Below are 12,108 nucleotides of genomic sequence, written 5' to 3' on the forward strand. Positions count from 1 at the left end.
GGTATCACACATTCATTGGTCATCTTGACCCATTGATCACAGTATGCCATTGTATACTTACCTGTACTGTATGCCATTGCATATCTAACTTTACTGTATGCCATTTCATACTTAACTTACAGTCTCTAGTCACACACACAGACCCTATCGGGCCTTCTTTGACCTGTACGTTGGTCATATCGTCCATCTCACACGTTTGTTTAGCACCTATGTGGAAACAGAATCCTCAATGCTTCGAAGTGCAAAACTCCCGCGCGGAATTTGTGGTGGCCATGGACGAATTCCGCAAGCTGTGTCCACTAAACAGTATACGTGATTGTCAGCGTACACAGCGAGGTCCCTAACACAGAAACTTTCTACTGAACTGACGGAAATATTAACACTTTACAGCAGAAAACAATATCCCGCCTTTCCAGAGAGGTTCTTGCTGAGTAGTATACTTCTGGGAGCACTAAGTATTTATTAATACCAGCCTTTATATTGTATTTCCTCCAACCGCACACAATCACTCAATCACTTATTATGTACGTAACGCGTACGGTCCGACCACATAGCGTACAGATACTAAGCTATCTATATACCAAGGCGATTCTAATTGCGATTGGTCACAAAATTATCCTGCTTTTGTAAACACAGTATACCTTCTTTGTATACCCTTCCCCGGTTCTCTTTTATACCATGTTTCCTCAAACAGCAACCGGCATCAACTATACTTTATTTTCACAATCACACAATTCACAAACACATTTGTTTTCTGTGTAGAAAAATACTTTCCCAAATGGTTGTAATAACTTCTCAGAGGTTTTAACAATTCATTTTAATATAAAATACAACAGGACTATCTATCAATACAATGTTTAAACATGTGGCAATACAGGGAAGCATATGCGTACACTAAGGAAACAAACCACGTTTAAATCGCAAAATGACAAGAAAAAGAAACAGTTTTTTATTTTTTGTCCCTAGGTTTTAACCAGCACTCCTTGGATTACACAAAGCAGATATTCAGTTTGGCAACACTGGATGATACAAGGCATAGGTCTATTTGCGTTCCTACCTGTATATGACGCGTCTCTATCCTTTGTTGGTAAACCGAAATCCGTGGGTTTTGCGAATATACCGGTAGTGTGATGTCCTGCTGAGAGCAACCACACTATTAAGTTAATTTTATCGCTTACCAATAAACATGGTCCAATGCGATTATTGTGGTTCCAAGGCACAAAGATATTTAATTGCAAAATATAGCAGGATTTACAGCAAGCCATTATAACGCATAAAAGATATTACAATAAAGCAGTATAAAAACACTGAATACATTACACTTTCACTAGTGCTTCACCCAGGCCCAGGATAAGATAGAGTCATGTCTTCTGTAGTCAGGCTAAGAGATCTAGCTGGGGGAGAAGCTTGCTTTTATGCAGTTTCAGTACAGAAAAAAACTAGTTATGATGTCACTATGTACACAAGCATCGCATCTAGGGGTCTTCATTGGCTCAGGGTTAATGATGTTCTAGATGTCTGCTGGTCATAGGTTAGTTCAAAGGATTCCTCTGATAAGGTGTGACCACCTTACTCCCAACAGCTGAGCACATGCTTTGCCTAGGGAACTGACCTAAACCAGTTTCCACCAACCTATCAGCTTTCCAAACACAATGTAATTTTGAACATTAATCCTTTACCTTCCATAACTATCGATCGCAGGAAGCGATCGCTTTGCCGAAAATAGCAGATTCCAGATGGTATTGTGCATATCAAACTGACACTAAACATGATACATTTTCTATATCCTGAGTCTTAGATACCTTTAATATATTATCATGTATGTATAAACAATCTCTAATACATTTGTCACGAACAAGGTAGTTGGAAGGCCTTACCTGCTGGTATCTGCGCTGCTACGCAAGGAGGCGCGAAGTCTAACCACGCCCCAGGTCTTCACCAGGGAACACCGCAAGGAGTTTTGGACTTAGCCGCTGAGACATGTCGGTCGCGGTCCTCCCAGGTTGCTACCAGCGAGGTTTGGTGAACTATCGTAGTCAACAATCTGGGGTCAAAACCGTGCAGGCAACAAGGTACAGGATCCCTGACTACAGGCAGGAGAGTAGTCAGGGAGCCAGGGGTCAGAGCCAGGAGATCAAACAGGAACCAGGGAGAATCCGAGAGAGTGGTCAGGCAGGCAGGGGTCAGAATCCGGAGAAGCAGGCTGGATAAATATACACTTAGTATACCACAGGGGAGCCAAGAGACAGACTAGTAGACTAGATACTCTGGCACCCTAGAGGTGCCAGAGTCTGTCTTAAATAGTGGCTTGCCGCTGATCATTGGTGGGAGTGGAGGTTGGCGGTCAGCTGGTCTGACCGCCGACAAGAAGCGGCTCAGAGCGTCTCTGTTGCCTAGCAACGGAGACGCGATGTTCGGGCGCATGCGCCTGAACATCCGGTTAGAAGGTCGGAAGTGACATCCCATTGCTAAGCAATGGGACGAGCTACAGAGAAGGCGTCCGTCCCGGCACCAGGTAGGAGTGCTGGACGGCGCCTGACAGTAGCCCCCCTTCTCCATCGGAGAGGTGCAGGCCTCGAGGATTGCTTCTTGATTAACTTAGCCAGGAGACGAGGGGCATGAAGATCCTCCTTAAATACCCATGACCATTCCTCGGGTCCAAAACCCTTCCAATGGACCAGGTACTGGGGACGTCCACGGAAGTTACGGGTATCCAGAATGTGGCTGATCTCATATTCGTCACCGGCGGCAGTTAAAAGAGGTTGAGGTGAAGAGGTCTTGCGGGAGAATCTGTTGAGCATCAATGGTTTTAGTAGGGAAACATGGAAGGAATTGTGGATTCTTAGAGAGGGGGAAGGAGTAACTTGTAGGTTAGGGTTAGGGTTAAGGTTAATGACCTGTGTAACCGGAAATGGCCAAATGAATTGTGGAGCAAGTTTCATTGAGGGTACCCAAAGTCTAAGGTTCCGTGTGGAGAGCCAGACTTTGTCACCAATATTGAGGATGGGGACGACTCTGCGATGGCGATCAGCGTTTTGTTTAAATCGTTGTGATGCTTTTACCAAGTTCTCCCTCGTTGATGCCCAGATGAGAGCCATATTACGAACAAGAGAGTGGGCGGCAGGAACAGAAGGTGCAGAAGGCCGAGAAAAATCAGAGAGGATGGGGTGGGTACCGGATACAGTAAAGAAGGGAGAGAAACCAGTGGAATTATGTACATGATTGTTATGGGTAAATTCTGCCCAGGGGAGCAAGTTGTACCAGTCATCTTGATTACTGGAAGAAAAGCAGCAGGAGAAACATTTCCAGATCCTGATTTACACGCTCCGTCTGGCCATTGGTCTGGGGGTGATACCCAGAGGAGAATTTTAGGTTGATTCCAAGGTCTTTACAGAACGCCCTCCAAAAGCGAGATACAAACTGCACCCCACGATCCGATATAATCCCTTGGGGACAACCATGGAGCCGAAACACCTCCTTTATGAAAGCTTGGGCCAGTTTAGGGGCAGAGGGCAGACCCTTGAGGGGAACAAAGTGGGCCATCTTTGAAAATCTATCGACGATCACCCAAATAGTATTTAACCCCTCACTGGCGGGAGATCGGTGATAAAGTCCATGGAAATGCTAGTCCAGGGGCGTTCAGGCACGGGTAGAGGGAGGAGTAACCCAGAGGGATGGAATCTAGGAATCTTGTTTTGGGCACATGTCTCACAAGACTCAATGAACTCCTTGAGATCTGATCGGAGCGAAGGCCACCAGTAGCTCCGGGTAAGGAGAGAACAAGACTTCTTGAATCCGGCGTGGCCAGCAAACTTTATAGCATGGGCCCAGCGGTGGGGTTCCAAGTAGAAGAAACCAACAGGAGGAGTCTTGGCTCTAGTTAGAGCGATTATACTAGAAGGTTCGAAAATGTGAGGAGGTCTGACTGCAGGCACCTCATCTGCCTCATCGAAGGACCGGGAAAGAGCATCCGCCAAGAATTCTGAGCACCGGAGCGAAAACTGAGTCTTAAATCAAATCGAGCGAAGAAAGAGGACCATCTTGCCTGACGAGGATTTAGGCAACGTGCCTCTCGGAGGTAGGTTAGATTTTTATGGTCCGTAAAGATGCTCACCGGGTGCCTTGCTCCTTCGAGAAGGTGACGCCATTCTTCTAGTGCTAGCTTGATGGCAAGTAGTTCTTTATCGCCGATTCCATAATTGCGTTCAGAGGGGGATCTCTGGGAGAGAACAATTCCTACCCCGACAGAAGATGCATCCACCTCTAAAAAGAAAGGTTCTTTTTGGTCTGGTTGAGTTAGGACGGGTGCAAACAAAAAGGCCTCTTTCAGGGAGGCAAATACAGTAATGGCCTCCAGGGACCAAACCTTCGGATCTGCTGACTTCTGAGTGAGGTTTGTGATGGGAGCAATCAACGTGGAGAATTGGTTAATGAATTGTCTATAGTAGTTAGAAAAACCAATGAAATGTTGAACAGCTTTCAGGTTTAGGGGTTGAGGCCAGTTGGTAATAGTGGAAACCTTCTCCGGATCCATCCTTAATCCAGAACCAGAGACAATATACCCCAGGAATGGTATCTGAAGAACCTCAAAGATGCATTTTTCAAGCTTACAGAAGAGTTTGTTATGCCGTAGCCGAAGAAGAACCTCTCTGACATGGGAACGGTGGGCAGTGATATTGGAAGAAAAGATCAGTATATCATCCAAGTAGACTACCACCGAGCTATAGAGGAGGTCCCTGAAGTTCTCGTTGACAAACGATTGAAATACAGCGGGAGCATTGCATAATACAAAGGGCATGACGAGGTACTCATAGTGTCCGTCACGAGTACAAAAAGCAGTCTTCCACTCATCGCCTTCACGAATCCGGATCAAATTGTAAGCACCCCGTAAGTCAAGTTTGGAAAAGATCTTAGAACCACTAATACGGTCAAAGAGTTTGGAAATGAGAGGAAGTGGATATCTGTTCTTAATAGTGATGGCATTAAGCTGTCGTTAATCGATACAGGGACGTAAAGTACCATCCTTTTTCTTCACAAAGAAAAAGCTTGCTCCAGCAGGGGAGGTAAATCTCCTGATGAAACCGCGTTGCAAGTTTTCTGTGATGTACTGGGACATGGCCTGATCCTCGGGAAGGGAAAGATTGTAGATTCTGCCCTTAGGAATGGGCTTCCCAGGTTGTAATTCAATGGAGCAGTCTCATGGGCGATGAGGAAGGAGGAGCTCAGAGGCAGCCTTGGAGAACACATCCAAAAAAGACATGTAAGGAGCTGGAACCTCATGATGAGAGGAGTGCGCCTGGCACAACGTAGAGGAGAGACATGACTTCTTAGGTTTGACCAAATTTAAACATCTCTTGTGGCATTGGGGACCCCAGGAGGTGACCTGTGCTGAACTCTAAGCCATGGGAGACCTAGAATGACTGAATTTATGGACTGGGGTAAAACCAAAAATTCAATCATGCGCCCAAACATCCGGTTAGAAGGCCAGAAGTGACGTCCCGTTGCTAAGCAACGGGACGAGCTACAGAGAAGGCGTCCGTCCCGGCACCAGGTAGGAGTGCGGGATGGCGCCTGACAATATTTTACTAATAAATAAATGTGGATTGGAACCTTAAGAAATGTGTATTATTTACAAGTGTAAGTTCGAATGTAAATGTGTGTGTTATTAATCCATGCGATTATGTCATAATACATGGCATACTAATCGCAATAGCACGGTAAAACAATATTAATCAATTTGGTTTACTTCATCCAATTATTTGACTTTTAAACCTTTTCGCCTAACTCTTACTAGCATTACCTTATATTATAGTTCAATCCCTATGATTAGCGCATCCATATTGTTATGAATAAATGCACACTGATCAAGGAGAAAGTATAGGACTTTATGTGATCCACGCTAGGAAAAACACTCAGGGTTGATTTTCGTGACTTCATATCCTCTTGGCAAACGGTCTCTACCCTTATCAGTGTGCATTCATTCATAACAATATGGATGCGCTAATCATAGTGATTGAACTAAGATTATGCTAGTAAGAGTTAGACGAAAACGAGCAACACAATTCATATTAATATCCTTTTCAAATCTGTTTTATTCAGCTTGAAGTTTTGTTTGTTTAATAGAGACCGTCTATCTCCCGCATATCAGAAGTGATAGGGAGACTCTATATGCGAGTATTGCGGGCTTCATTACACACTACTACAATTTATATTTTGGAGCTGAGAGGCGCAACCTAGCAGTATTTGTTCTGCTAGTTTTAACAGTATAATTCTCTGATCTACATGTTTTCATTTTTCCTCTTTTTAATATTTCGCTAATCTGTCTTATAACGATACATAATAACATTGTTTTAATGCATATCAATAAAGTTTAATATTTGTTTTATTTAGATTGTTTTCCTGAGTGCCCTGTATATACAATCTTTTTTCCTTTGTGTCTAAGAAGTCTATATAAACTGCTGTCCAGAACTGAAAGAACAACGTGGTGGGACATGCTGATTTACACATCTATATCTTCAATGGTGTGCAAACACCTGAACTATTTACAAAACGCTATGCAATTCATCACCACCATTTTCGACCAATAAAACTAGGGGGCGCGGTCACAATATTGCGTCCATGACGCTAATAAACCCCGCCCCCTTCATTTACTTTCCACAGCCATCGGGAGAATTGCTGTCTCTAACGGGAGTCCGGTAGATTGACCCAGATTTCGGGAGTCTCCCGGATATTCCGGGAGAGTTGGCAAGTATGTGTAAATGTGGTCTACATTGCATGATACTGAAAAAGGCCTTATGACAGCTGCATAAATATGGCAATATGGATTCATCACTTTCAGCCAGAGGGTTTAGAAGTACTGTATTGTATTGACAAACACAAAGACTTTTGAGACTTTTACTATTGAAACTTTGGAGAAATGACATGAAGTACACTGGTCATTTATATTTCTTACCACCCACAAAACTGCCCGTGTGGATGAGTGAATGTTTTGTGCAAGAGCTAGAAAGGTTTTTTAAATATATACAAATTGGGTTTTTAGAACAGGTGCTAAGAGGTTGAACTTTTAAAAGGTTTTTTGTTAGTTATATCTGATGCACAAAAACACAAACATTTATAATCAGATTGTTTTGACGTAATGTTTAGAGTGATATACAACATAGATATTACAGTAGTGGTATATACTGTTTATTAGAAGGTATTAGAACTAGAGTATTGTAGTACATGTAAAGCAAATGTATATTTTTACTTTAGCAGGATTATGAGGTATCAGGAGTAAATGTGTAGATTTTGCTGCATGGCAAAGGGAAAATGATATCTATAGGGGATTTGTTATGTCTTGATAGATGTTGAGACTCACCCTTTTTTCTTTTCCCTTTTTAGGATGGAGGATGAAGTCATATCGAGAAGGATGAAGTCATTTATGTGGATCTTGAGCCTGCTGATTACAATTTTTCACTTATGGTGCTTTATTACATCAGGGACTAGGCCATGGAGTAATGCACTTATCTAAATGCATTACTAAACTGTCTGGCGACTACAGGTGGAGGATTGCTGGACTTGTATGGAATCTTTCCCAGCAAAGATTAGGGACACTCTGACTTTGAACGAGACTTAGGGCTAGATTTACTAAGCTGCGGGTTTGAAAAAGTGGGGATGTTGCCTATAGCAACCAATCAGATTCTAGCTTTCATTTATTTAGTACTTTCTACAAAATGAAAGCTAGAATCTGATTGGTTGCTATAGGCAACATCCCCACTTTTTCAAACCCGCAGCTTAGTAAATCTAGCCCTTAGACTCTCTTTGTCATGCATTAAAATGCAAATTTAGTCACATATACTGTGATCTTACAGGTCAATTTTGTGTTACAACGAGAACTGAATATGTCCAAGTGTCAGGGAGCTGGCACCATGTTTAATATGAATGATATGTATATTTGTACTAGTACCCGTACCCATATAATACACCCATAAAAGTGAGGGTGGATTGTGACAGGCCTATCAAAATGGCCACTGAGCTCCATTTTGTTGTTTTCATACTTTACTGTGCGTATTGTAAAATGCTTAACTGATCTAAGGCAAGGCCGAGACGTCTCTACATATTTAGTAAGGGTGGTGTCTCAGATGCTTTCTGCACATGTACAAGAATATATTATTTCTTATCAGTAGTGTACCAATAGAGAGTCTGAAATCATGTTCATACCCTTAAATGTAAGTTGATTCCAGGTCCCTTTGTTCTCGGAATATATAAAATCTGGAAAGCATCAGAGAGGCCTTTGCCTCAGACTGGACCTTTATGCAGAAAGATTCCAGAGTTTAGCCTGATGTTTTTCCAGCTTTCATTGAAAGGCGGGGTCCTGGAAATTGACTGTTACTTGAACATATTGGGCCTGATTCATTAAGGAAAGTTAAGCAACAAATTGAGTAAGTTTTCATACTTAAGTTTTCTGGACAAAACCATGTTACAATGCAAGGGTCGTAAATTAGTTTATTATTTTGCACATAAGGAAAATACTGGCTGTTTTTCATGTAGAACACATATTCTTGATAGCTTATTTGTACACAGAAATTTAAAGTTGATCTATGAAAAAAATCTAGTATTTTCCTTCTGAGCAAACTAATAAACTAATATGCACCCCCCCCTTGCACTATAACATGGTTTTGTCCGGGAGAAAACTTAAGTAAAAAAAAAGAGCACTTTCCTTAATGACTCCAGCCCATGTGAAATTCAATATTGGAAGCTAAGTATTAATTTACATTCACTTTTATGTTGTGTTCATTGTAAAAATAAAGATAAACTTTTCAATAAATCTTGCAGTCATGAGTCATTAACTCTTTGAAACCAAAAGAACCTCGTTCAACTATCATATGTATCAGTGTTCCCCACACCTCATTTACAAGCTCATTTGGGCAGGGCCATCATTACCTTCTGTTTCATGTTATATTATATAATTTGTGTCATGGTACTCTCAATGCATGGTGTTGTGTAAAATGCCAGCGCTTTTAAAGAAAGGATAATAATAAAAGTTGTATTACCCAATTTGTTCAAAATATACTAATGTAATGAAGAGTCATTTACCGAAGAGATCAGTGGTCGAAGTGGACATTTAGAAGTGATGGTATTGATATTTAGAAGAGGCGGTATGAAAAATGAAATGGAAATGTAAGTGAATGGAATTTGATAGTTTTACAATAAAGGCAGTAAGAGAAGTGGCAGTATGGCACACCACCGTATACACCCCCACTTCCACCACTGAAAGAGATCATAATCTCTTGACATTTATTAATAAATGCAAAGTTGCATTTTCAATATACAATTAAATGCAAACACATATATCAAATGTAAATTAAATGAAATACAAGAAAGTGTTGTTTCATCTCAAATGAATGGCAAGCATCATTCATGCAGTAATACAAATGGAAATGTCAATATATTCATATAATGTAGCCGTGAAACTAATGAAACTATTTTCTCTATCCAGTTCTGCCAGCACTAAGATGTGGTTCCAAAGCTTTGTGTAAGTCTTTGGTTACTCCCTGACCCACCTCAAAATACACTTACAACTTACATTACTCAGTTACTGTAACCCAAACAGATATTTACCTTAAATATAACGTTTATGACAAGCAAGCTAACCTGGCACATTAAGTATTTAGGAGCACAAAGTAAGAACAATTCTAAATGAAGTACAATATGACAATGAAAGTCACAATGCTTAATATATAAAAACTGATAACAAAAGGACATACAGTAATAATATTACAAAAGAGTATCATCAAATAAACAGAAGTAAATACATATATTTAATGGAATCTGCACTGGGGAAGGCTGGAAATGGATAGTAGCATATTGATTCCCAGGAACTTACAATTTCTCAAGTCATGCAAGCAATTTTAAATATTCTCTTACTGCCTACTACCCTTAATCCCCCCCACTTCATTACTGTGAGGTCACTAAAACTTGTATGGGAGTATGGTAGTTAGTTTTACAAGAGCTTTTATTTTCTCATGGTCAACACAATTACATTGAGAAATTCCATAAGATAAGATATTTTTTAAAGGGACATCAAAGAAATATAATAATAATAATAATAATAAAAACAATAATTCAACATAATATGAATTTACACACGGATACTAGTAAAACATGAACGTATTATCTGGAGTTCTTTGAAACATATGTTATCTCCATATCTCCCTCCAAAAACTATTCATGCTTATCACAGGTCATGTGACGAGTTCTGCTAAATCTACTCAAATATGAATTATGAAAAATATTGCTTTGATGTATGTTAGTTACTGCACTTGGAGGAACCACTCTAATTATCCTGTGTGACTACAAAAAGCCTGTGCAATAAACCTAGGTGACAGGCTGCTCTTATCTTGAGCTGGGGGGCACCAGAATTCTCCAACTATAAACAAATATTCCACATACCTAGCATACATTCAGCACCATTAACCACTGGTTTACCTGTGCACAGTAACTTCACAAGTATACTTCTCATTGGAAGTAATCATGATCACATTTATATATTATTGTATTAACTCATGATTGTGCCATAATCATGACAGTTATCAACATCATTGCGTAATGCTGCACATGCGCTTCAGCACTCTAACAGGTCTATCCGCAGATGTTTTACAAAGGGGGAGAGACTGCACCAGCCATTCCATTCATCTTCCTCTGAATATATAAATCCTAATTTAGCTGGTACAATATAATATATCTATCAAGGAAGGGTGCATCCGATCAGAATACAAATGACATAGTAATTTCTATCCGCAGATGTTTCTTGTCTGATTGTTTCACAATTTTGTGACTACACCACTACTGTACTTGACCTATGCCCTGTCCACCTCTGTTCTACCTGTGAAGGTGTAGGGAGGTGCAGGTCAAAGGATATTTATTATCAAATTGAAATACTGCCTTATTTAAGTACATTTTTGCAGGCTTTGCATCTTTGACTCTTCGCAAGTCTACCTGAATCTACAGCAAACTTGGCTTATTGTGGACTTCTTTGCACCATATGGACTATATTCTAAGGGTTTATTCAATGACTACACTGATTACCATGTGGGCAGAAGAGTGGCGTAGTGGTTAGCACCTCTGCGTCCAAATGCTGGGTCATGAGTTTTATTCCTGACCATGTCCTTATCTGTGTGGAGTTTGTATGTTCTTCCCGTGTTTGCGTGGGTTTCCTCTGGGTGCTCTGGTTTTCTCCCACACTCCAAAAACATACTAGTAGGTTAATTAGCTGCTATCAAATTGACCCTAGTCTGTCTATGTGTGTGTGTATGTTAGGGAATTTAGACTGTAAGCTCCAATGGGGCTGGGACTGATGTGAGCTCTCTGTACTACGAGCCGCGACTGTGCCCAGCCGTCGCGACTCTCTTACCTACGTCACTTCCTGTACTTACCTACGTCACTTCCTGTTGCCAGGGCAACGGCCGGACGCCGAGCACTCGTTTAGCACGCCCCAGCAACACTAAGCAGCTGGGCGCGTGCGTAAGCAGCCTGTGGGTTGATTGAATCCTTATTAATTAATTAGCTGGGGTCTGGAAGTAATTACAGGGCTAAGCCCTGATTGGATAGTCTCAGTATATAAGACAGGGAGGTCTTAGCCTCCCTGCTGGTTATAGCTTCCAGTTTTCTGCCTGCTACCTGCTCCTGTGCTGTTGGTGTGTACCTTTTTGGATTGTCTTTGCGTGTATGACCCCTGCCTGTACCTTGGATTTGCCTCTTTGCCTGTGACCCTGATTCATTTTGCCTGTGCCTTGGACCCCGCTATATTGCTCGTGACCCTGATCTTTGGCGTGTTTCCCGATTATTCCTGCTTGCAAGTGACCCCTGATCTTGGCTTTCATTTGACCATCCGCTGCCATCTACGCTGCCTCCTGGCCTGCCGTTACGGGTTTGTATCACAAACTCACATTACATCTGGAGATAAGTCCTGGGGGCATCTGAGTACCGGTGAGCGTATAAAGCACTATGGGAAAGGCGGCTGCTAAAGGTGAAGACCTCCGCCAGCTAGGCAAGTTTGCCTTTACAAGCCAGCGCCGCTTTAAATTTTAGCTGTAAACTCGCCGATTTCCGGCGAGTTGCAAAAATCGG

Source organism: Mixophyes fleayi, chromosome 1 (genome assembly GCF_038048845.1).
Source record: "Mixophyes fleayi isolate aMixFle1 chromosome 1, aMixFle1.hap1, whole genome shotgun sequence".
In the NCBI taxonomy this organism is placed as follows: domain Eukaryota; kingdom Metazoa; phylum Chordata; class Amphibia; order Anura; family Limnodynastidae; genus Mixophyes; species Mixophyes fleayi.